Consider the following 27,652-nt stretch of genomic DNA (forward strand, 5'->3'; position numbering starts at 1 on the left):
TAACCATATTTTTATGATTATCTTTTAAATAATATGATGGTGAAGCTGAGCATATATCATTTTTATGGCCTGGCTTACAGTTTCTGAAGGCCTCTAACTGCTGCCACTGTTGTCCATTGATATGTACGAGTTCAAAGTTCTTACTAAGGCAAGAATGCATGATGGAGATGCCACACAGGCATATGGAAAAAGTAATGTGAATTTACAATCCACCTGGAAGAATATAAATTTGAAAGTTCAATAGAGCTTGCATCCTGCTTTGCAATGAGCAGTGCCCAATAGATCTCCATAATGATAAATTTATCAGCATTCGTGTGCTATCAGCGTGCAGTGCTCAGTTCTGCAGTGTGAGAAGTTTGTGTGTAGTTGATATATTTCCCAGTTTTATGGCTTTCCCATGCAGCTGTTTACTTTATTCCTTTGTGAAGAGCTTGCAGGAGGCAGCTAACATTTCTGCAGGTTTAATTTCTGGAATGTAAGTTCATTTCATTTCAGGAATGGATTTCTCCCAGAAGAGTATCAGATGGTACCTCTCTATTAATTTCAGCTGTTCTATGCCAATTCAAGAATATCGATGAGGAGTTGTACAAAGAAATCAGTAAGTAATGTTTTGGTGTTGACCACACCTAAAATAGGTTTGGCAGTAGTAACTAAGCATTACAATTAACAGACCACTTTAGCTTGCCTTGACAAGAAATAATCAGAGAGCTTTCCCTGAAAAGCAGGCTTGTCATCTATTTATTTCATAGTGAGCCTCACTATAGCACTCTAAAAGGTGGTAGAACTCCCTGGGTAAATATTCACACAGCTATTTTCAGCCACCTGAAAGGATGGGGTTTATTTTTTCCATCCTCTCAACCACAAAAGCAAGTGGCAAAGCATTCACAGGCTTAGTAGGTAAAGAGGACATTGCACCATGTTTTTGTTGTACTCTTGCAGCCATCATCACACTTATTCTGCTGCAGTCTTTCTTGTCCACCAGTCTCTTGCACTTGCAAACAATGATGGAGCACATTCTTCTACGTAAATCAAAAAAAAAGGTAGTCCACTGATCTTTATCTGGATTGCAAAGTTTAGGAATGTGTTTCCCCAACACTATTCTATTTCATTTGACTCCCTAAGAGTAATCATTAAGCTAAATGGCCTTTATATCCTTTTTACCAGAATTGGATGCAAGTGTTATGAGCTATATAGGTCTCAGGCAAGAGCATAGGGAGGAATGAAGAGAATGCATGTGCCTGATTCCTACTAGCTTTTCTAATCCTTATGGGAAATTCCCATCCTCTCCTCAGGTGAGTCCCCAGAGACAGCTGAAGAGGGTAAGTGATGTTAATAACTGATCCATATAAAGAAAAATTAAATAAACTGGATCCAGGTATTTCCATGCATAGCTTCCAGTTTTGTAGCGCAGGTTTAGTTCATGCATATGTATGTAAATACACATAAATATGTGAGAAAATGCTAATCATATGTCCTGCTCTGACATTTTGGAGGTGCTGCATTACTCACAAACTGTGCCATATCCATGTAATGAGCAGGTTATTGCTAAGAGGACAGATTAAAATTTATGTCACATCATTACTTAGTACTAAAAGCTATTCTAAAAAATGGAGATTTTTGAATTAATTTGATTCAGAGTAGCCTTGTGTCTGAAATGCAGTGTTGTTCTCCACACCTTCAGGTAATTAAGGCAATCTGATTTTTCAGCGTGGGGTTGAAAAAGTGACATTAATATCTTATTTAAAATTCTAAAGAAATACTCAAATCCATTTTTCTTAAAGGAATGTTTTTACCCACAAGAAACCTCTCTACCATTCAACCTGTCTTTGCTGCTAAGGATGTTAAGACCATATACACCACCGAGTCAATCAGTTGGTTAGCATAACAATGCCATTAAAAATCTTAGAACAAGTCTCAGTATAGATTAATGAACTTCTGCATTTGCAACATCTAAAAATGTACAGAGCCATAAAGTAGCTTGTGTTTAGCCATAGTACATTAATATTTCCATGTGATTGTTCTCATTAACACATAATTAGCATTATTTTTACTATGAATTGCTACTTTTCTCTAAAATACTTGGTCTTTCAGCAAGCCCATATGACACAAAACCTGCTGATGTGAGCAGTGCGAAGCACTGTGAGAAATAGAATGGAAGCTGGTATCTCTTATACAGATATCACTTCACCAGAAGAATATGCTTACCTTAACCCTGTTCAAATCTATAAAAAATAATAGAAAGTAGGCTTGGAAAGGATCTTAGCAAGTTACCTGAATTGTTCTTGGGCTCCCTGATAAAGTCCACTACACCTAACCCATTTGCGAATGAGGCCCATCTAATTTTGTTCTTAATACCTTCCAGTACTTCACCTCCCTAGGCAAACTGTTCCAGAATATAATTCTCTTTCATTTCAGAAAACTTCTCTTAATGTTACCCTAAGTCTCCAATTCTGGAAACTCATGTCATGCATGGGAGCATCCCCACCCTAGCCTCTGCTATTCCTTCTTGAAGGGTCCCAAGTCCAGGCCCCACTCACCCTGCACGATGCTTTCTCAATTCCTGGGTACACTGGAGGAAAAAAAAAACACCTTGCCTCCACTGCTTTTGCTATGGGAGCTGTTGTGCTCAGTCTAGGCAAGGGCAGACCTTAAGCGCGGTCCCTGTGTGGAAGGGAAAGTCCCTGAGAGGAGTGTTCCTGGGAAAAGGAGGGCCCCCCAGTAATCAAAGAGATGACATCCATCATTTTAAGCTGAAGGGAAAAAGCATTTCAAAGACATGGTCTCCCTCACACCTTATGAAGAGGACCTGAACCAGTTCTCCTTTTGGTACCAGGGCCTGGAGAAGGAGGCACAGCGTGAGCTTGCATGGCAGCACGCAGAAACAAGACATGAATCCAGACATGCCCCATGCCTCTTCCAGAGCCACCACTGGGTGTACTCCTGCCAGAGCCTCCTGGCACCACACAGCTCCTCCCAAAATGGACAGTAGTCTCTATCACCTGCCCCAGACCTCCTGGGAGGGATCCTGGGTGGGCCAGCTGTGCTGGCCAGTAGGGCCCTGGACTGGAGGTTCCCTTTGGCATCTCCTTGGTGCTTGGTCCTTGGCCTGCAGAGAGGAGAAGATGAGAGGACAAGATGAGGTGATGGAGACTGGGAAATGATGAAGGAGGAGAAGGAATGTAAGTTTCCAGTCTTTTGTCAGCAATGAGCTCAGAACCTCTAAAATCTATACCATGTTCCTGAACAACTTAAACCTATCTGCTTATAAAAGTTTTTTTTTGTGTAAAAAGGAATTCTCTTGGTTGTCCTCAGCTTTTGCTGGACTACGTGATCCCTCAGTCTTTCTGCACAGGTAAATGGGTGCAAATTCTGATTACTCTTGTTTCTCCCCAGTTGAACTACATTTAATACTTACAATGACAGATGCTGGTATTTGTTGTTGTTGTTGTTGTTGTTGTTGTTGTTTTTGTTTGGTGTAGGTGTTGGTGTTGTTTGTTTGTTTGTTTCTTAACCCCACAAGCTGAGCAGCCACCTGTCATTCTTCAGGAATTACAGAGTTGGCCCCATTCTGCAATGAAAAGAGGGATCTTGTTCAGTGCTACTGCCACTGAGGGCTGCCACTGGGAAAGAGGAGTAGGACTGAGGCATGAGAGTGACAGCAGGGATGCAGGAGAAGCTCAGTCTTTCCAGTTAGTCATTCTCTCACCGTGCAAGCCTGCAGTTTTGCATACTGGACACTTTAAATATTTTGAGATTATTATTACCCTGTTAATTTTGTTTTGTGCATGAGCTCAGATTGCTGGCTGTGTACATAAGTAATTAATTAACTAAAAATACAGTTAATCTGGACTCTAACCAGGAGTCATGCCCATAACTGAACTGTGCAAAGAATAACCATTTGCATAGTTCAAGGACATCCTTTTGCAATTGTGCAGTTCTGGACTTCTGTCTCAGTCTAGTCAGCTACAATGAATTCATCTTCCTTTAAAGTGTATTTTGGAGTTCAGGTGGATTGACAATGCCCTTTTCATATCTTCCATTCCATTTGTTACGGAAATGAACTGTCATTTAACATGGCCCCATTTGGCACTGCGCTGACCAGGAAGTGGAGAACCAACCTTGTGGAAAATAAAACAGATTAACTTTCAGCACTGATGCCTTAACATACAGAAAACAGACAGAGTCAACATTTGTTTTGTTGAATTCTGGATAATGAAATAAATGGTGCAGAAGATCTTTAATGCAGATCCTAAGTGATTAGTATAAAGAAAATATTTTGAGATAGCAAACCAAGATTAATCATTTAATCTAACTATTCTGCAAGGTTGATGAGAAGGTATGGAAATTTCTTTAAGAGTTTGAAATAACAACACAAAGAACATGGTGATTTGACCAGAGAACCGGCTTGGTTCAAACCCTTATGCAACGATATATGGTAATTTTCTGATTCATGATGAAGGGAGTGTTTGAACACATTGGCAGACCTTTTACAGCATATGGTCAAAATAAAAAGGATCCCTGCTGTCACGTTTGAAATCTGCATTTTGAGTACTTGAACAGTCAAAATCTTCTCAGATGCCTGTCTGTGAGCTGGAATTTTATATATTTTCTCCTAGAAGAATTATTTGCCAACAGTTTCTGTACATTTAGAGCACAGAAACTTCTTGTAGAGAGTACAGCTATGGGCAGCTGTACCGACCATACTTGAAGACGGCTCCCTGGGAAGTGCAGAAACTTATCAGTGTGATTCTACTTCTTCCAAAAGTCTTCTAGTCATACCAAGTTGTCTCTATTTTTAATGTAAATCCTGATAAGTTAGGACTTAATTCAAAGGCCACTGGTGACAGAAATAGCCCTTTTTTCCTCTTCAGTGGGCTTTTCTCCATTTGTTTTCAACAAGCTCTTAAACTCTGCCCTGCATTTGAACTTCGATGAAGCTGCTACTTGGATATAAAAGAACATAATCACTTTTAAATCATGGATAAGAGGAGTCTTGCTAAGGTCTGGATTTATCATTAAGAAGACTTTCTTATAGCCTTTCTAAAAGGGGATATTAATAGACCTAGAAAGATGAAATCATTTTTAATTACTCTTTCACAGCTAGGCTTAAGTCAAATATTTCTTCGAGTGTTATTTTAAACCAGTCCAGTAGTTTAAGCCACATATGTGATTTCACTCTTTTCTGTGGGTGACTATGTGAAATTTTTCTGCTTTCTCATGCTTCCAGCCTTTTGGTCTTCTAGCATGGTGCCTTAGGTTAGCTGAAGGTCTGTTTCCAATACAGTGTTTTAGTACAGTTTCAGTACAGTTTTAACACATTGCAGTGAGTTCTTCACAGATAATCCAGCAATTCCTTTTATTTTCATGAAATTTTTGGTTGCAGCGTGAAGCCACCCTGCCAATTTGTGCAGTTAACTCAATCTAAATAATATCCAGGTATGTTTTCTTCAACTTCAACAACTACAGTTAATATATAGATGGAGAATTCAGCTTTCCTATTCCCCCCACTCCCTCCTAAAACTCCATGTCCTTCTGCTTGTGGAAAGAAGTCGAAGTGACTGTACCCTAATGCCCTGTCAAAAAAGGATGTGGTTAAAAAGAATGCAATGCAAGTTGGGCTCTGTTCTTACTTTTTACTTTTAATGGTTTTAAAGGAAATGTTATGATTTGAAGTCCTTGATTCCTGAGAGCTTGGGCTTGGTACTACTACATTTGGCTGCATGTATATATATTTTTTTTTATAGTGTCACATTGGCTTTTCAACATATTGTAGTCTTTCCACTGTCATTACTGGAACTGTTTTTTTAATGTCTTGGTGACTCTGTCAGAGAGGATGTCATAAATTCACTTTTCTTATCATTCAAGACAGGTAGGATTTTGATTTATATCTTGAGTGAAGCTCTGAAGTGATTTTTCTGGAATTATGAACTTTCTATCTGGCAGTAAGCTGAAAGAAGAGCTGGAACATTTACCAGAAAAATAATCTTTGCATTTGACTCTAAAGGAAGGGCATATATATGAAGAAAGGTAATATTTATAAATATATATGTTTTCATACCTATAATGGATATTTTAACTAAAAAGGGTATTTACAAAATACATTTTCTAATGAATTCAGTTATTTTAATTTAATTCCTCTTTTTTTGGAAAAACTAATTTAAACAGATTAAATAAAATTAGATTAAAACACTTCAGTACAAGTCTATTGAAATATATTTGACTATATATATATATATGAATACATGATGAAAGCAAAGGGTGACACTGTTTCTTCATATTAAATGTGTTTAAGTATTTGTGTTAAATTAATTCCAAAGGCAAATGCTAAATACAAATATAATTTCTTTGTGCTGTCCTGCATCTTGCAATCAGCACTTTGAATTACAGCCTTTGGGGATGATTGCTAAATCACAGCATAAGATTAGTGCTAAATGGAAACCTAGCAAAGTGAAATGACAGGAATTATACAAAAGTCACCTGCCATTAGTTGCTGGGTTTTGCAACTGAGTTTGTGATCTCCAGCTCCACCTCCCTGATCGCCCAGTGAAGATGTGATCTTAACAGTTTCAATGCAAAGCCTCACTATTGTTATCTGTTCTCAGGGTACTGCGCTGGCTGTCCTTTAGTTTCCAGTGTTTTTTAAGATGTTGGCTGTAAATCATAAAGCTGTAAGTGGCCTAGAATAGGCCAATATGGCAGAAGCTACCAATGTGCTCTTAATGACCTAAGGCAAAGAAAACTTTCCTCCATATATGCCCCTCAGTGGTGATATTTCAGGAAGCCTGCAAGGATACAGTCTAATCGGACTTTTGGAGTCCATGCTTCCTGGAGAAATGAAGACCTGGACAGAGCTTGCTCCAGAAATCAATTAATTTTGCAAAGCTGCTAAGATTTCATTATATGTATTGTATAATGTCACTGAATCACCAGGTTGCCTTAACTTGGGATAGATGTATTTCTAAAAAAGCATAATTGGTAATAATAATATAATTTAAAATATACATGTATGATGCACACACACAGATACATTCTATGCATGCATTTTCCACCATTCCAGAAAACACTTCACTTTATAACTAAATTTAAATCCTAGTCAAGAAAATATCCATAAAACTTTAAGACTGTTGAGTGTTTAATTAGGATAAAACCTATGTGTATGGTTAAACACATACTTCACAGGTTCCAAAGAGGGATCTTTTTTTTTTTTTTTTTAAAAAAAAAAAAAGAAAAGGAAAATATGTCCTTTCTTTGTAATCAGAGTTTGCATACAAGGTCACTGTTAAGAAGTTCAATGTCTTAGTTCAAGTTCAGTGGTCTCCCTGCTTCATATAATTCTATAACAAACAAAGCATTAAACTCAGCTAATGTTTTGCTTGCCAGATGAAACACTGACTAAAATAAAATAAAATAAAATAAAATAAAATAAAATAAAATAAAATAAAATAAAATAAATTAAAAAAATAATTCATTTATTTTTTTTGTAATGATAATGGAAGGAAAAATATAGGGCCTGGTTCTTACAGGAGATTCTTTATGGCTTTCTAATGATTAAAAATGCATGAAACGAGAGTGAACATTTATACCTCATTTAATTATAGGCCTTAAATAGTTGGGAGTTAAGCTGGAAAACAGGGTTGCCAGTCCTTGCTATTTGCTTTTTTTTTTTTTTTTTCTTTTCCCAGGAAGAAGGAAGTCACAGAAATAGGAACAAACTGCAATTTTCATGTAAATAAAAATGGAAAAGATGGTCAGTATTATTTAAAATTGAAGAGAAGAACTTGAAAATATGACCCTACTTCATCATAATGGCCCAGAAATGGGACAAATAAAATGAGATTTAGATGTAATTTTTAATAGGATGATTAAGAAATAAATCTCAAGTGTTTTGAGACCTCTTACATTAAATTTTAGTACTTACTAGAAACTGTGACACTAGAATACTGGGAATACTTGGCATCCTGATCATAGACTTGGTAGTTAAATGTGAATTTTGCCAATGTGAGTGTGTCAGAACAATGTCCTTTCTCATTCCCCAAGGTAATTCTGACTGTTCACATATATAGAAAGTGTACGTTGATTGATAATTCTGCCTTGTTATCTTTTATTGGCAAAAAAAAACAAAACACATTTTTGCCAGCACAGTAGTTGCACTCATTAATCTATACAGAAATATCCATAAGATGGTGCTGTATCTTAAATCTGACCACAGTCATTTGCATTGAAAAATAAGAAAGTATGTTGCAATTGTAGCTTATAGCTCTTGTTATAAGCCGAGTGTTGGCGACAAGTTCTTTGGCAGGCATATTGCAAATGTTAGTTTCCAGTCACTCCAATATGTTAATTTACATGTATTAAAATATTAGTCACAGCATCTTTCTTCAAGCCTGAAAAATGTAAAACCAGCTGAAAGGTAGTTTCAGTGGCACTCTGTGTACGAGCTGCCAGTTATTTACTTTCACAACTGAGATTCATTCCACCCACTTTTGCTAAAGGTAAGTGATGGTCCAAGGACTCTTCCAGATATGACTCTAATGGGAAAAAAATGAGAAAACTGTGCACTGGGGGCTCTATTTAAAGGGGTAGGAGGAGCAATAATGGCCAAATCTGGTCAGCAAATGAAATGATTGTGGGAGAAATGAATCTGAGACATTATAACCGCCTCCACAGGCAGTGAGAGCAGAAATCTCATGTGCAGCCAACACATAGTATTGCTGGGTTTTGGTGAGAACAATGGTGTCAAATGGAAAACTGGCTGGAGGGCAGTCAATTGCAGCATTATCCTGCTGGAGCCCAGGCAGTGGATTATAGCTCAGTAATCACCTTCCCCCACATCTCTTTGCTTGAGAAATGCACAGCCAGGGCTGAGCTGCCAGTGGTACTGTGGCTCCCAGCCCAAGCAAGCCGAGTCACAGGCAGGAGGAGGGAAAAGGGGCTGCTGGAGAGGGAACAGGCTGTCACATCTGCTGAGGTCCCTGCGTTTCCACCTGTGCTTCAGCGAGAAGGCTACAGTCCTACAAAGACCTTGTTGCACTGGGAATTTTGCCTGCGTGAATCATTCAGCTTTGGCTGTACATTTTTCTCTTGCTCATTTCTCTGAAGGGGTGAGATGACAGGAGCTACTGATCAGCTGATAAATCTCTGGTTCTCTCTCAACGTGATTTCTTCATTTATGCATTTACTTCTGGAGCTATTTGTACATAGTCCGAGTTAGTTTCTCCTTGAAAACAAGAGTCGGGATAGATACAATATACCAAATGTCTAGTATAGCAGGAAAGAATGAAAGATGGCTTAGATGCAGCATCATTCTGCAGGTAATAAGGAGAAAAAAAGAAGAAAAAAAAAAGAAGAAAAAAAAAAAAGGAAATGGAGAGTGAATTGTCCATAGTCAAGGAAGAAGGAGAGCACTGTGTCAGCAGTGCTGACCCAGGCTAGACCTTAAGATGGAATATGCCCAAAAGAGACTCATAACATTTTCCCTCTGCTTTTAAGCGATAGGGATGATATTCTCTGCAACTATCATTCCCCTTTGCCTTTTTGGATAAAACTGTGGTCTTGCTGATTCCAGACCTGGTGAACTTCCAATTACCTCATTAGAAGGATAGAAACTGGTGGGGTTTTTCTAACTAAATTTCTTTACAGGGAAATGTAACAGAAAACCATGTGTAGATTCCCATCTTTGGTCCCTAGATTGCAAAACATCAGTGCTTTTGGTGAAAGTTAGAGCATAAACTTTTAAAATATGTTGAAAGATATTTTCATTTTTCTCCTTGCCATTTAGCTGTTAAGCAAAAGCTGAAATACCATGCTTAATAGTACATGGCCATATGATAACACCTCTCTGTAGGCAAATTGGTTCTTGAACCAGTTCAGATGATCAAGGAAAAACAGAGGGAAGCATAAGCTGCTTTAATGGAGCTAATATAAATTGGAGGCTAAAAATATACATATATAAAGCAAATGTAGTGTATGCCTGGTTATTCATCAGATGTTGTAGGATAAGTTTCAAGAAGCTATATGCTAATGTAAGGCTAGAACTTCTACCTGGCATCATATAACAGATGCCGTCAGTATATTTTGGTTTACTTTAATTCTTGTTAAACACACTTCAGGAATTTTTCCTCCTTCCTATAGTGCCATATTTCAAGTAGCATTCTGATTGCTTTTTCTTGTAATGATGCAAGACCTGATTATAGAGACAGCTAACTCTGCTGATGTGCTGTTATTATAATGCCACCTGATACCTCATTCATTTGATACATTAGGTAGTGTCCGACGACAACCAGAGTGCTCACATCTTTTCTATAAAGACGGAACGTTTCAGTGGCAAGCATGAATTCAGGGTAAAAGCTATATGTATGCGGCAGTGCCAAAATGCCCCTCGGCTTTTTCTTTTCCACTTTATGAAACTTCTTAGATAATTCAGAACCAAGAAGACCTATTAAAAAAAAAAATAAAAAAAAATAAAAAAAAAAGACAAACGCATGAAGTCATCCATTATGGTCTTAATATGGCAGAATTCTTGTCTGCTTTATATATACATATATATATAAATATACACACATTTGTCAAAGTCAGAGAAGGAAAAGAGGTATTTCTGGAATGTATTTATTTTATCATTTTATAAAGCAGCTATATCCAGGAAAATTGATGACTAAATGCTGTCTTTTCAGTAGGTATATAAATGACGTACAGCCAGAATTAGCTTCTAAAATGAATCCTAAGGTATGCTGTTGGGTTCATAGATGCCTGCAGTTCACAGTCTTTCTCACAAGTGAAGATATCCCTGTCACGTAAGGAATAGGTTCCCCCAGCAAAGGTCCCTTCTGGGGAGGCATACCCCAACAAGCCCCATGCAGCAGCAACAGCAGAAGCATATCACTCCTCTGAATTCAGGTTCTGTGACAGAGGAGAAAAGGGAGGAAACAACTCAAGCAAATGAGTCCCAGACCATTAAGAATATTTACAGATTATCCTCTGTTCCAGGTGTATGTATTTTTGAGGACTTCCCAGACTGGAGTGCAGTTGCATCTATTTTACATGATGTTGCAGTGCCTCTGTGCTTCCTCAGGTATCCACGGGGTCCCATCGCTTCCACCATACCTGGCCTGGACTGCAGTGCTGGGTCTCTGCTCGGCCTTCCCTTGCCCCTGGGAAAAGAGACCGCACCTGCATATGGTGCAGGACCGCAGCTCATAGGGGTGCCCTGGAAGGCAGAGTGGGCAGGAGAGGTGGGATAGCCTTGTAATCAAGGTGCACAGGTGTACCTGCATCTGACCTTTCACACACCACCATTTCTTTTTTGTGGCCAGGTCCTTTGTTCATGCTTGCTGTTCTCCCAGTGCCCTGGTTTGTTGCTCAAGCTTCTCCTGTGGCTTGGCAGTGAGGAGGATAAGGGAATTTAGCTTTGAGATGGTAACTGTGATGCAGATACAAGTATGGATACAGCCTTGAGCTAAACTCCTTCCACTCAGAGTTAAAACCATCCTGCGGAGGTGGCTGCTGAGCTGCTTGTCCCTGTCACCATACCAGTCGGGGCTGCTGAGGCTCAGGAAGTTCTTCCTATCACCAGCCTTCAACACAGTAAAGGAATCTCTGTCTCCAAAATATATTGGATTATACGTCCATTGCCATGCAAGTTCTGCAGGCTGTGTAGAGGATGGTGTCACAAAGAGTGATCATGAAGAAAACTGATTAGTGAAGAGTGAAGGTCACTGAAGGCAACATCATGAAGTTACAGTTTCATGTTGCTGTTCTTTCCCGATGGTTCAGAAGGGGGGCTTTGGTTTCTCACAAGCCATAGCTGATAGTTTGGTGGAGAATTATCCTGTCTGTTTGTGGACAGAAGATTCACTGAGAGGGGTGAACACTACCACATTCCCAAAGAACAACAAACGATGACCCAGGCTACCCACCACTGAGACAGAGTGGAGGAAATGAAAGTGCTGAACCGTTTGTGAAAAAATGTGCTTATGATTAGAAATATTACAAAGGTAATCTTTAAGGTATATATGGAGTTCCTTAAGGAGGCAGGGGAACATAAATTTTTTGTGCCATGTTTGATGTAATAAAGTGAAGTTCTCTTCTGAGACCAGGGCAGCATCCTGCTCCTGAGATGAAATCTGCCTGCACATGCCTTGCAGAGCACGTGAAGGCAGGCTTTGAACTATGATTGCATAGAGAATTTTGAGGTGTCTTTAGAGGAGATTTCATCAGGTGCAGTGTGAGCTTGGGAGGCTGAGGCAGGACTCATCAGGGGCAAAGGCACCATCAGCCATCATGTCCAGGGAGCCCCATCTGAGAGGCCCAAGACCTGGCAACAGTCAAAATATCCTTGTTTTGTCCCTTATTCCACTTCCAGTGTCACAGCCTGTACCTGTTACAGCATGGCCAGTGCTGAGGGGCTCGGTGACATAGAGCAGAAGTGGGACTGGAAGCTGCTCTTCACATGTTTTCAGTACATTTCACCTGACACCCCAGCTGAGAACTAATTTGCACGGATTTTAGCCTTACAAGGGAAAAATAGAGTGAAAAGCAGATTTGCTGAATTGTCACTTAGAGAGCACACTTGAGCAGAACTTATTGTGCTCATTTGTCAGCTAATTCATTAGTGTTCTCGTCATGCTGTCAGGATGCTTGGCTGTGTTCTGTAACGGCATTTTCTTCCTCCGCTGAACAGCAGTTTTGCAATTGCTGCATCAATTATTACAATGTAAAATATTTGATATATTATTAGATAAAAAGTAAACATATCTGGCACGAGGCATTGCATCAGGGTGTAATAAATGCACTTGATGCTTATTGGGCTTTACAGAGAAAGGCACTTGAGAGAGCAGATTGTCTAGAGTGAAATGACCATCTGGAAATTTTGTCTGAAGCCTGATTACAATTGAGGTTTAAAGGGACACACACACAAAAAAAAAAAAAAAAAAAAAAAAAAAAAAAAAAGCCTATTTGAAGGAAATACATCTGTATGAGTAGTTTGAAAGCCTAACAGAATTGAAATAAATTCTGATAAAATGTAAGTGTTAAAGAGTAACTCATCTGTATTCTTTGCATATCAAATATTCAACAGGATCTAAATAAGTTTATGCAGTGCTCCACAGTATATTAGATAACTTTATTCACATGTAAAGAACATTGATCTAGGTTATTTGAGGAGTTTTATTTATGACTGCAAAAGATATGCTTTGTGTATTTTCTTTTTTTTTTTTTTCTTGAAATGCCTCATGCAAATGAGGCTCTTCAGCAAAATGGCCATAATCCTCTCTAGAAGCTATGAGCTTGAAGAAATTTAGTTTAGAAATAAGAGGAATCCAAAGATTCAAGCAATTACGTGATGTGTTCTATTACTGAGGAGCCAAGGTCTGTCACAAATGTGTGGTTTTTCATTATGGGATTTTAATAGAAAAATGTGAGTCACAGCCAAGTTCTCCCAGTTTTTGGCAGTGGTTCTTTAAATGACCCAACTAGCCAAAATTACACATGGTTCATTCCCTTCTTCATCTGTTCTCCAAGGAGAGAAACATATGTGTAGCGTGGTGCTTTGCTTTGATAGGATTATGGTTTAAGGTTATGCGTTTATTTATTTCATTTTTATTATAAAGTCTGCTGTTTATTTTTAAAGAAGGTAATTTTGAAGATATTTTCATTGCAATTGGAGCAATGGAGTGAACTTGGTGGCTGTCCTTACTGCTTATGGAATTCATATCACATTTTCATATGCCTGGAAAACCTGAGTTCTCAGTTTTATTCTCTTGGAATAAAATTATTTTGCCCCTGAGGTATAAACTGAAATATTCATCGTGGATTTTCCAGCTGCTTTGGGTTCATACTGCAGAGCACCATTACGAAAAGTGTGAACCTGAATGATGCCCTGTGGGCAATGTGCATTGCAAGCCTTTGCAGTGTTCTTGTTCCACAGCTCCCCTGCCTGTTGAAGGGATTGGTGAGTGCACTTTGTATACTCTTAGGCTCGTACCTGACCTGACTGCTTTGTGTTGCAGCCCAGGCTCCATGAAGATGTGGTGTGCAAGAGAGGCCGGCTGCTGCTCACCAGGATGGAGTGGGGTGTCCCAGGCAACTGAAGCCGGCTGGGGATGCTGGCTGTGAGTTTAGTGGCACTGAGAAATGGGAGCGCATGCCTTAGCAACAGGTTCAGTTGGCCATGATGAGTATGTACCTCTAACAAAGACCATGCCTTTGAAAAGTCTCCAAAGGCATTTCATCGACTTGCTAACACTGTCCTGTTCCCCTTGCCCTCAGAGTCAGGCTGCTGGTCTTTACACGGGAGAGAATACACTGAGGGACCAAGCAATTCACTGATGCCTACATGATCTTGTGTCTTGAAGGTTAGATAAAGCTGAGTATCATCTGCACAGTAGTAGCAAGAACATCCATGGTGTTGGTTCTTCTGTAGCTTACCTGCATGTGCTGATTTAGATTCCCAATAAGCATTATTTTCAACAGCATCGATAGGCCTTATTAGAGACAGGATACAGGTCATAGGTAAATGCAGAAGATAGATTAAATAGCAAGGTGCTCACAGGGCTGGGTGTAAAAATCTTTAATATAGATTTGCTGTTGCTAGTAATATCATGTAGGAAGTAGATAAGGGTGATTTGAAGTATATATAGTATAGGCAGACACCATCAGGACTGGTTGCATGATAATATAGATGCTTTAGAAAGAACGACAGCATGAAAGTCTTTTTTTAAAAGAGATATATATTTTTATCCACTATTTTGCATACCTGTATTGATTCTTTTCTGAAAACTGTGCCATTCTCTCCCATCTCTCTTTCCTATATCTAATTATTCTCATCATCCACCCCTGAACTGCGATTGGGAGACTAGAGCCAGATGCATCATTCTGTCAATTCAGAGAATTGCATTATTATACTTTCAGTATTACTATCCCTCCCACTCCTTTCAAATTCTAGCAATTTGTTTGCTTCTTAACTGCTCTCATAGAAAGATCAGAAATTTGTATTGCACTGTCCACAACGGTTCCAAGTCCATTTTCTGAATGGTTACAGTTAATTTAGAAGCAAGTAGTGTGGCCGAATGGTTCAAATTGTCCTTCCGCTGCTCATTAACCTCGTATTTCTCAGCTCTTTAAAAAGCTTAATCCTTTTACCATTAATTAGATTGCATGAACATAAGAATAGAGAAAATGTACATAGTTGTATTATTTTAAGAAAGAAGGCATTGAAAACAATTTAAAATGGATCCCATACCAAATCAGAATGAAATCCTGCTACTTACTGTGTGAAAGCCAATTACTTTTGTTCACCAGCCTTTAGAAAGTCTTTGATTACAAAAAAAAAAAAAAAAAAAAAAAAAAAAAAAAAAAAAAGTGTGTGTGAGAATTTTCAGGTTAATTTCAAGAAACTATTTGTATAGCCCTTCTAATATAATGGAAAAGGTTAATAAAGAATGACACATTCAATATGTAATGCCTAATTATAAATATTCCTAAAGTAATATATGTAATAGGGGTCATATTCCCCGTCTCTGACCGTCTCTGAGGTCATCCTGCTTTCAAATTTCTGTTGATTTTCCTGATTAACATTCCCAGTTCTGATCCCCCTCACCATTAAAATTCCTGCCCAAGGCAACTTATTCTCTCACCCTAAAATTCACATCAGCATGACCAAAAGGGTACTCCAAAATTCAGCTCTGTCTCCAGGCTCCATAGTCACATTATTCCTAAATTACTATCTTTCCTCTTATTATATAAACTGAAACTTCACTTTGAAGCTCTACATGAATTTTGTCCCCAGAGAGCACAGTTCTCCCTTTTGCCTTTACTGCTCTGGATACTCTTCCAAATCACTGAAGCTGCACAGACAAAAGCAAAGCAGAGCCCGACCCCCAGAAGCATTAGCACCAAGCAACGCAGTTGGAAGGATCACAGTGTGATGCCCAGTTAACGGGTTGCCTTTCCAGGGTGGCCATTTGAAAAGTCATTTGCTTCATCGCAAAGAAAAATTTGATTTAGAAGTTCCTGAGGTGCTGCTATTTTGAAAAAATAATTTCACTATGATAAGATGTTGTATAAATAAGTGGTTAGCTGTGTGAACTTTCCATGCTTAATTTTTAACCATTTGATCAATAGACTGAATTCTTTCAGACTACGTTGGGTTTCACAGAATCACAGAATCACAGAATTTCTAGGTTGGAAGAGACCTCAAGATCATCGAGTCCAACCTCTGACCTAACGCTAGCAGTCCCCACTAAACCATATCCCTAAGCTCTACATCTAAACGTCTTTTGAAGACTTCCAGGGATGGTGACTCCACCACTTCCCTGGGCAGCCTGTTCCAATGCCTAACAACCCTTTCAGTAAAGAAGTTCTTCCTAACATCTAACCTAAAACTCCCCTGGCTCAACTTAAGCCCATTCCCCCTCGTCCTCTCACCAGGCACGTGGGAGAACAAACCAACCCCCACCTCGCTACAGCCTCCCTTGAGGTACCTATAGAGAGAGATAAGGTCGCCCCTGAGCCTCCTCTTCTCCAGGCTGAACAAGCCCAGCTCCCTCAGCCGCTCCTCATAGGACTTGATCTCCAGACCCCTCACCAGCTTCGTTGCCCTTCTCTGCACCCGCTCAAGCACCTCGATGTCCTTCTTGTAGCGAGGGGCCCAAAACTGAACACAGTACTCGAGGTGCGGCCTCACCAGAGCTGAGTACAGGGGGACGATCACCTCCCTAGCCCTGCTGGTCACACTGTTCCTGATACAAGCCAGGATGCCGTTGGCCTTCTTGGCCACCTGAGCACACTGCTGGCTCATATTCAGCCGACTATCCACCATCACTCCCAGGTCCTTCTCTGCCTGGCAGCTCTCCAACCATTCCTCTCCCAGCCTATAGCTCTGCTTGGGGTTATTGCGCCCCAGGTGCAGGACCCGGCACTTGGCCTTGTTGAACTTCATGCAGTTGACCTCAGCCCATCGGTCCAGCCTATCCAGATCCTCCTGCAGAGCTTTCCTACCCTCAAGCAGATCGACACACGCACCTAACTTGGTGTCATCTGCGAACTTACTGAGGGTGCACTCAATGCCCTCGTCCAGATCATCAATGAAGATATTAAAGAGGACCGGCCCCAGCACCGAGCCCTGGGGGACGCCACTAGTGACTGGCCTCCAACTGGACTTGGCTCCATTCACCACGACTCTTTGGGCCCGGCTATCCAGCCAGTTTCTAACCCAACGAAGCATGCGCCAGTCCAAGCCAAGAGCAGCCAGTTTCTTGAGGAGAATGCTGTGGGAGACGGTGTCAAAAGCCTTGCTGAAGTCAAGGTAGACCACATCCACAGCCTTTCCCTCATCCACCCAGCGCGTCACTTTGTCATAGAAGGAGATCAGGTTCGTCAGGCATGACCTGCCTTTCATAAACCCATGCTGACTGGGCCTGATCGCCTGCTTGCCCTGCAAGTGCTGCATGATGACTCTCAGGAGGATCTGCTCCATGAGCTTCCCTGGCACTGAGGTCAAACTGACAGGCCTGTAGTTTCCCGGGTCTGCCCTCCGGCCCTTCTTGTAGATGGGCATCACATTTGCTAGCCGCCAGTCAACTGGGACTTTCCCCGATCGCCAGGACTGCTGATAAATGATGGACAGTGGCTTGGCCAGCTCCTCTGCCAGTTCTCTCAGTACCCTTGGGTGGATCCCATCCGGCCCCATCGTCTTGTGCATATCTAAGTGCCATAGCAGGTCACCAACCAGTTCTTCATGGATAGTGAGGGCCACATCCTGCTCCCCATCCCCTTCCACCAGCTCAGGGTACTGAGTATCCAGAGAACAACCGGTATTGCCGCTAAAGACTGAGGCAAAGAAGGCATTGAGCACCTCTGCCTTTTCCTCATCTCTTGTAACTAAGTTTCCCCCCGCATCCAGTAAAGGATGGAGATTCTCCTTAGTCCTCCTTTTTGTGTTCATGTATTTATAGAAACGTTTGTTTAACTTCCTAGAAATGAAGAGGCAGACATACCAGTAAAGCATGTGAGGAGCGGCTGAGGTCCCTTGGTTTGTTCAGCCCAGAGCAGAGCAGGCTGAGGGGAGGCCTCATGGCAGCCTGCAGCTCCCTCACGAGGGGAGCAGAGGGGCAGGCGCTGAGCTCTGCTCTCTGGGGACAGCGACAGGACCCGAGGGAACGGCATGGAGCTGGGACAGGGGAGGGTCAGGCTGGGGGTTAGGGAAAGGTTCTGCACCCAGAGGGTGGTCGGGCACTGGGACAGTCTCCCCAGGGCAGTGGTCACAGCACCGAGCTGCTGGAGTTCGAGAAACGTTTGGACAACACTCTCAGACACAGGTCCTGTGTGGAGCCAGGAGCTGGACTCTGTGATCCATCCCTATGTGTCCCTTCCAATTCAGGATATTCTATGACTACAGGATTATGATATCATAGGATCATATCATTATTAGCTCAGTAGACTTTTTTAAAATTATATATATATTTTATATATATATAATATATATATAAAGAAAATTCTGTGCTGCCAGGCATAGCAAGTGGCTCGTCAACATTTCAGAAGTCTTAGCTATTTAAAGAAAAAAAAAAGAAGAGCTAGCCTAATTTTTAATGTAAGAATGTTAGGAAACCGTGAAAAAAAAAAAAATATATATATATATATATTTAAAAGTCTCTTTGTATTTGTTAATGTAAAAGTCTCTTGATCCGTGTGGTATTCTTTACATATCATCTGTCAGATTCCTAGCTGGTAGAAATGCATTTTATAGCAGGTCTGTTGTTTATCACCATAGTAGAAGGAAGGCAATATTTTATTATCATTACCACTCTTCTGATGTATCTCTTGAAATTATGAGCTAAACACTAGCTGTAAGCCATGAAGGGAAGTCTGAAGCCTTCACAGCTGCTGTTCTGAAGTTGGTGAAACATCTCCTGGACAGCGTGTGACCAGGCACGTCCCTTCGTGTCATTTACTCAATTTTCAACTACTGTGGGTACAACTCTGTAAATAAGAGTTGATCAGAGGAGTGATTGATGTATTACAAATACTTATACAAAGAGCTAGCTGCAAACTCTTGTAAGTCCATTTTTAAGTCCATTACAATCAATTAGATAAATTCTGTCAGATGAATTGCCAACTGTCCCTTGGATTTGTTGTTTAGATAGATTAATAGGCATTGCAAGCTCTGTGGGTCAGCATTGCTAAAACACTCCAAGGAAAAAAAAAAAAAAAAGAAAAAAACACAACTGTGGCAAGTTCTGAAAAGGTGGACCTAGAAACATCAACACGCAACTGGTGTTGTAAGTAAATATGTGGTTGCCATTGCAGCAGCTGCAGAATGACATTAGCCCACTGCCTGGGTGTTGCGGGAGTCCTCTGTGCGGTGCTGGGCTGGTTTCTGGGAATTCACACATTTCCCCCAGAACATTTTCAGAAGTCAGGATAGCCTGCAGTGAGGATTAGCTTTTGAGATTAGCCCTCTGAAGTGTGTCACTGAGCAAGAGGGCTTTGAAGACCAAGAAGAAGTCAGTGAAGCTCAATTCTGCAGTGAGAACACTACTGTGGGCATATACTCACTGTCCTGCAGGAAAGGCTCAGATGTCCATCTCGTGTGAAGACTGGAGCAATTTGACAATTGAGTGCTTTTGCTTTCAGCACAAGACACTCAGCCCATTATACTCCTGGAAGAATTAGGAGCAAGTCTTCCTTGGGAAACCTCCCAGGTTTTGTTTTCCTAAATCTTTCTGTGCTCACATAAGCATTTCCCCAAGTGAGGATGATAGAGACCGTAAACCTCCCCACAGACCTATTCCTAAAGTAAACAAATAAAGAAGAACAATATTGTCAAACAGGCATCTAGGAATTGGACAGTTGGTACTGGAATTAACTCACAGCCATCTGGCTTTGAAATTGGCTGGCAGCTCAGCTTGAAAAGAAACAAACAATTCTGGGTATTTCCCCCCCACCTTTTATTTTTTATTTGTAGGCATACACAAAAAAATCAATTTATTTTGAATAAACCTGTCTCACACAATATCTGCAAGGAAGTACACAAACACAGAAGACTAAATTCAGACTAAGATGCCTAAGATGCCTCCTGTTTCACTTGTGATTTCTTGTAATAGCTATTATTTATGACTTAAACAAACCTGTTCATAATACATATTAGTGACTTTCTCTCAGGCCTTCACTGTCCCCCTTCACCCAGGGAAAATGTATGAAAATCTTTTTGAGACCCTTCTCCTTCAGAGGAAAATGCCTGACTTCTGTGTGAAGCGAGCAGCCATGAGGAAGGAATTAGCTAGGCAGTCCTGGACAACACAGCCCTAATCCTGCTCATCCCAAAGTCACTGGAGTCTCTTGATCAGTGTTACTCATTACCCAGACACTGCCAGCATGCGTAGTGCCAGCCTGTGTTCTCCTTAATGCCTCCTGAGAGAAGGAAGCAGCGTGCTATTTTCTTGAACATGTCCGCGCCGTGGTGTGAGTGGGTGGTGGTTGGCCTGGGCTGCAGATGCCCATCAGGCTGGCTCCCAAGTGGTCTTCCAGCACTGTCTTCTGTCAAATAAGAGCTTTTTAATCTCCTTTTTCTGGGGAAAAGGGGAAATTCCTGAGGAGCGGAGACGGAGAGCTGCCGCTCTCCATATCAGTAACCAAGAGAGTGTGTGGGAATGGCTCAAAGCAGTGCCAGGGGAGACTCAGGCTGGATACTGGGAAAAATTTCTTCACCTTGAGGGTGGTCAAGCACTGGAACAGTCTTCTTAGGGAGATGGTTGATGCCCCATGCCTGTCAGTGTTCAAGATCCATTTGAACAATGCCCTCAATAATATGTTTTAAATTTTGGTCAGCCCTGTGGTCAGGCAGTTGGATTTGATGATCTTTGTAGGTCTCTTCCAACAGAACTATTCTATTCCTTTCCATCCTGTTTTCCTCTGTCTGCTTGGTGTGAGGGATTAATGTTTGATAAATCCTCAAACTTAGAACTTTTTATGCACATTTTCAGGCCAAATACTAACCTTCACCCAATGCTCTACAGACATCAGGCCTTATTCCGACATTAAAGAAGGCAAAATGTTTTTTTTGACTTCACTGGCTGAAGGTTGGGTTCCTTGCTTCAGTTAGAAGTTCCTCAGATGGACTGGGGAACTGATAATGCCTTCAGTGCAGCGTGTGGTAATTTCTCTTTGTTTGTGTGTGGCGTTTTTTCAGTGACACTGCTTATTTTTTTCATTCAACCTGCACATCACTTAGATTGCTTGAAGCCATTAGACTTGATGATTTCTTTGCAAAATGAAGTGGAAAAACAGATTCAGTCAAGGCCAGCATCTGAAGGAACCCATTGTTTGCAGTGGTTCAATTTAATTTGAAACATATCACATCAGTTTCTATTGTTAAGTTTAGTATTTCAGCACTATGGAACCTGATGAGATTAAATTGCATTTTCACTGCAAAATCAGATTTAGCTGTTTGAGTGATGAACTGGTGAGGGATTGTATTTCATTATGCATATTGCAAAGAAAAGAGCATGCCTTGCCACATAACAGTAGCTTACACACGGCTAGGGTTTTTTTGTTTGTTTGTTTGTTTGTTTCAGTCCTTTTAGTTTAATGTATGTTTAGGTGTGAATGGTTTTTGCATCAAAAAATACCAATATCTCTAAGTTTTAAGCTCCCTAACTTTGGATACTGTTATAGTTGCCAGTGAACTTGAATTTACAAAGTGATTGCTATGCTCCTTTAAAGTGTTATGTTGTTCTTCTCATAACCTTGGATTTTCCAACACTCTCTAGCTGAACATTGTTGTTTGTTTAAGTGCAGTGTGATTAGGTGTCCTTGAAAACATAATCTGTGATGGCTTGAGTGTGCAGCAGAATGCCAGGAGCTGAAGTATGCAGGAACATCCTCTACACCGATCAGGTGTATTTACGCACACTACAGCCAGTATATCATGTTGTGCCATGATTTGGGAAAATATTCCTGTGAAAGACAACACAGATACATGCAGTCAAAACACACAAGCCTTACAGAGGTGTGTAAGTTTAAGTCTTAGCATTAAAACATCTTTAAGCATGGATATTTTCCTGAATTGTAGCTTTGGATTTATTACCACTGAAGTCCAGCAGTTGAAACACTGTCAGACAGGTGGATTTGGGAGGCGATTAATCCCTTGAATAATTGGAGACTGCCCATTAATTGGGTTTACAAACTCTTTGAAGCATCCCATGTATTAGGTTTCTGTAAAACTGTGGAATGCTCAGAGTTTCTAGCAGAGGCATGTTTTCAGTTACGAAGTAGTAACGTATTTGTTTACACACAATTAAAAATCAACATTTTATACATTTGAATGCAGAAGGCACTTTTCTATAGGTAAAACTTCTGAGAGGTTGATAAACTGTTTGCTCTACACAGAAAACCAGAATTTTAATTATTTTACTTTTCATGTAATTACACAAGCCACAAAATCTATTCAAATATCACCAACATGCTTCTTCTGTGATATTACTGCCTTTTCATTTCTAAGAAATTAAAGAAGTGCAGTGCAGCCTCTAAGAATTCAGTCTCTGATCTGATAGGTAAAAATTAAGCATGGAAAGCTCTTGCTGTGTACAATTGACGATTGATCAAACTAGCAATTCCATTTTCTGTTCCTGCTTGAAATTTGTAGGAGGATTTTTATTTATTTAATTTTTTTTTAATGTTATAAGTGCCAAAAACATGTTTAAAGATTGAAGCTGAGGATTAGAAAGTTTCCTCGGAGAATGAAATCAGTTGCTACAGACCTAGGGTCATTTGCCTTAGACTATTAGCAAGTTTGTAAAATACAGTGCTGTTAAGCAGACTGAGAAAATGTACAGCTGGAAAGCCTGTTTGAGAGCACCATGAAGTCTAACAACTACGTACACCCTCAAGCCAGCTAGTTTTCTTTGACTGATTCCTCCTTTCTTTCCCGTAGCTGCAGCTCTGAATCTCTTTGCTCCCATAACTCACACCTTGCACAGGTCTTTATGTCCATTGCAACGTACCACAGGCAGAAGGAGAAATTAATGGACCACTTTGGTTTAACCACATCAGCATCATTTTGCGTGGCTCGTGTCACCACAGAAACAGAAAAGTACTAGCAGAACAAGATGCTTGGTGTAACCTGCTTTCTGCACAGTCCAGTCCTATGCTAAAGTATCTGCTTGATCAACCCCTGTACCTGCAGCTGCCGTTCCCATCATCACCAGAGCTTACAGGCAGTTGTGTTCCATATCATTGCCACCCAAAATGGACAATGGCAATATGCCCCTCTTTCAAATATCTTAGCCAGGATGTTGTGTGAAATAATAATTTGTCACTGTATTTCCTAGGAGGTACTATGTACTGTTTTATTTCAGGAAACCAAGGGCTTCTCAAGCTTGTTTTTTCACAGCAGGAACAGCTTTACTGGCTGCCTCTGATTCCAGAGATGAAACAATTTACATCTCCGGTGGTTTCTATGTTTGTCGCACTATTTGCACACAGCTCTCCTTCACTTTGTGCACTATGGCTCTTAGTTAGCTAAGCAGTCAAGAGAGGACTTTTACACAGGATTGCTGGAAGAAAAAAAAAAAAAAAAAAAAAAAAAAAAAAAAGCAGATATGGTTATTATTAAGCAATTACAGGCCTGGATGTCTCAGCCAATTATCATGATCACAACCCTGTTCTGCCTATTGTATGCAACCACCCTACCTCAAGCTGTGATCTTGTCAGAGCCCAAAAACAAAACAGAGCAGGGCTGGTGAGGCAGCAAGATGGATTTCTCTCTGGAAATAAGGCAGACAAATAAAATGAATTGGTAATTTGCAAGGTAGCATCTCATATGCTCATCACTGCCAGCTTACAGAATTTTATCCTGATTCTTGTCGTAATGGCATTTGTCTTGACTCCTGATTTTGCAGGCTAATAAGGATAAAATAACTTGTAATTTATTTGAGATTGATAAAGGAGATTTGAAAGATACCCCAGCTCTAGGCATAGTAAGCAACCCCTTTATACATTACTTTTTAAAATACTGTCACATTCTTGATGTCTGACTCATGAGTTTTGAACACCTGGGCAAAAAAAGAAGCACTTTGCTCTTCTGGTGAGACATCGGCCACTGTGCTCATGTCACTGTGCTGCTTGCATTTCTGACTTTCTTAGACTCCTCACCTGTACCAGGCGTGAAATACTGTAACCATCAGAAGGACCTTGGGTAACAACTTGTCCTGTGCTGAGGAAGACAAAGGCTGTATTTTTCTACAACATCAAGCCAGAATAAGCCTTTGCTACCACAGAAAAGCTATCCCTGCCTCTGTTTCCCATGCATGCTGCATCTTATTCCCATGCTGTTACTTCCCCTGTGCTAATTCAACCTCAGGTGAACTCTACATCAAAAAACTTATGATGTGAAGGGGACTAACCTCATCCCTTCCCTCCCAATTTAAAATAAAAATATTAGCCAGATACTCCGGTTTTAACATAGTTTAATGGTCCCAGAAAACTTATGGACTTTGCAAACCACTCTCACAGTGTTCTTAAACAAGTAAGAAGAATAACCTCTTATCTTTACAGCAAAGATGATGTATAACAGAATTGCAATTAAAAAAATGTCAGCAGTAACTGGATATTCCTCTGAACACCCTGGAGTGACCCCATCATCTAACTGGGTCTGACATGTGGGATCAGAGACCGGAAAGCAGGCTGCTCTGCATAAATGTGTGTGCCCCAGCTCCAGCTGGGAGGCAGCGTGAGCCTGGTTTGCCCACGCCGGACCTGATGGGCCTGCTGAGAAGTGCTTTGTTCCCAGGCAAAGTGCTGGAAGCATTCTATCAATTTTGTTGAATTGATTTTTAAAGGTCTTCAAGCCATAATTTCTTTCTCTGTGCTGCAAGGCAATTCATTCTGCGGTTAATTGTGGACATAGCTGAATAGTTTACATTAGGGCTATAGTAATAGTAGGGCAGAGATTTGTTAAAGGATAATGTAGCTACTAGAAATTGAAGGTGCCTCATTGTAAACACTGGAGGCGTAAAAGTCCCCAGGCAAAAGATTTGATGAACCAGACAAATCCTTTGTCACATAACAGTCTGCAGCATTCTTTCATGTAGCAGAAAAAGATACTTTGGAATTCTGAATAAAGATAAGATAAGAAGTCCTCAGCCACTGGTTTGGCTTTTCCATACCAGATTAAAAGGTTGCAATGCTAGAATGAGTTTTGTGTTTGGTATATGGCAGAATCTCCCCTTGCCAAATGTAAACACATCAGGCTCTCTGTGAAGCTTTGGCATGAAAGGAAAGCCCAGCCTGGGTTGGAGGTGAGGGATTTTTGCATACAGTGAGAAAAGCTTTCCAGGAAAGGTTATATTCTTCCCCTCCCCTTATGCAATCTGAATTACATTAGATGTTCTCCAACCCTTGGACAGTCAAACCCTATAAAGAAAAGAAAGATGTCAAGCACAGGCTTGACTTAAACAGCCGCAATGATTTAAGAAGTTACTAACCCATAATAGTTTCTTACAGCCTGTCTTCTGGGGATACTTGCTTCCCAAGCTCTTGTGATGAACAGATGGGATCACACAAGCATTCTCTTTGGAGCAGCTAAGGAGGTGAGCCGAGTTAATTTGGCTGATACTGCCTGAATTAGATGACAAACAATTCACCTTTCATTTAACCAGAGCTGGAAAACCCATAAGCTCCAGCTGGCACATCCGCACAAGTCTGCAGCTCCAGCTAGCTCTGCAGGGCAGGGCAGCTCCAGGCCTTAAAATGCAGTCCACACACTCACCCCAGGCCATTAGCAAGCAGAGCTAAACCCTGATCTTGTTAATCAGAGATCATTATCTTGGTTCAAACACTGCACAAAGAAAGGTCATCACTTAACTGATGACATTTTTGTCCTTTGGGTCCATCCTTTGAGTTCTCCATTTTCCTGCATACAATTACTTCTCATATATATAATTGGGTTTGAACCTCTATCTGAATGACAGAGTATATTGCCTTCCACTTAGACCATCAGTCATATTAAAATTAACTCATCTGAAAAACATTGACACTTACATGAAAATTGTGTTTTTAATAAACTGTCAATGCTGACTGCAGCTTGGTTTTAACCCAGACTCTATAATGAATTAAAGCATTTAGCTAATGAGAGCATATCCAAGACAGCTACCAGAACAGTAAATATGGTGCAGAATTACTTAAACCATTCAAAGCCACACTTTGTTACAAATCATTATTCTGCTTGGATTTTATACCAGCTTGCACCTGAGTGCCCTGACCTGTACTTATTACCTCTCCGTACCTACATCCTACCTGCCTGAGTACATACTTTTTATGCATAATGAAAAAGTTACCTTTAAGTAGCCTCGTGAAAAATAAGGACTTCAAAATTCTGAAGAAAAAGAATAAAACATGTTTCCTTTAATCTGAAATGATAGTAAGCCTAGCTTTCCTTTTCTTCCTGTTCATACTGATGAAAGAAACTTCAGCTGGGACTCAGGGCATTTTACTAGACAAGCAAAAGCATTTCTGTTTGCAGCTGTGCTAAGCAAAACAGTGCCATCTAGTAGCCTGCAAGGAAGGGATTGCTGATGGTGCCTAAATGTGGGCTGGTTTCCCACAAGATCAGTCTGTTTTTGTTGTTATTATTTGTTTTGTTCTCTTCAACTGTTGCTTTATCAGCAGTAATGAGGTTGATTCAGATGAACTTTTCAAAGGAAACACAGATGAAAAACTATTTGCAATTTTAAATAGGTGATGATGGTTATCATCAAGCATTATCATGGACCTGCCAGCCTGGTAAGACAAAGCAGAGTTGATTCTATGAGCTTGTATGAAATACCATTTTTTCTTCTTGAACTTATTGGTTAAACTGTATTCTTTTAGTTATCAGAGACCAGTTCCACACAAGTAAGTGTTTTATCCCAATGTACAAATGAAGGCTCCACTGATTAGAAAAAAAAAAACTAAGACTAAGGCTGTTATCTTCCTGTGCCATGTAACTGCTTTTCAGTTTCATTTGCTTACTCTACCTTGTAGATTTTGCTCCTCTATCTTGTAGATTTATTTAAGGCAGTGTTAAATTTGATGAATATTTTAATGGACATTTCCACCATATGTTTTATAGAGTACTACATGATCAAAAGTGGTAACTCTAAAAGCTCAAAGTAGAGGTATCTGTGAAAGAGTGCAAAAGCTGGAATCACTCATGTTGACGGATCCTGAGTGCAGATAATATTTTTTCATTTTACAAGGTGCAATACATCATAACAAGACCTTAACTGTAATTTTTGGTGAGGAAGGGTTCCTGTGATTAGGTGACAACACTTCATTTTTCTACAGTTAAATATTTACTTGGTAGGAAATAAATGGGTCTTGCATACCAAAAAGAACATATGTAGACCAGAATTAAGTTATGTAGATTAAACCAAAACCTACAATGCACAAACTGATTCCTGCTATCCTTTGATCTGATTTAAATTCAGAGTCTGCTGTGACCATTACATTCAGCAACAAAGGAATTAGGACACAAATCTTTAAACATTTATTATCCTTTGCATCACTATGGTGCCCAGGAGCACTACACCTTGGTTCAGACCCCAAACAATCCCAACAAGCAGAGCACCTTAAAGTCAGAGATCCATCAGGAGCGGGAGGGTTGAGGGACACAACCCAAAGT

The sequence above is a fragment of the Netta rufina genome, assembly GCF_964035555.1.
Source record: "Netta rufina genome assembly, chromosome: 1".
NCBI classification, from domain to species: domain Eukaryota; kingdom Metazoa; phylum Chordata; class Aves; order Anseriformes; family Anatidae; genus Netta; species Netta rufina.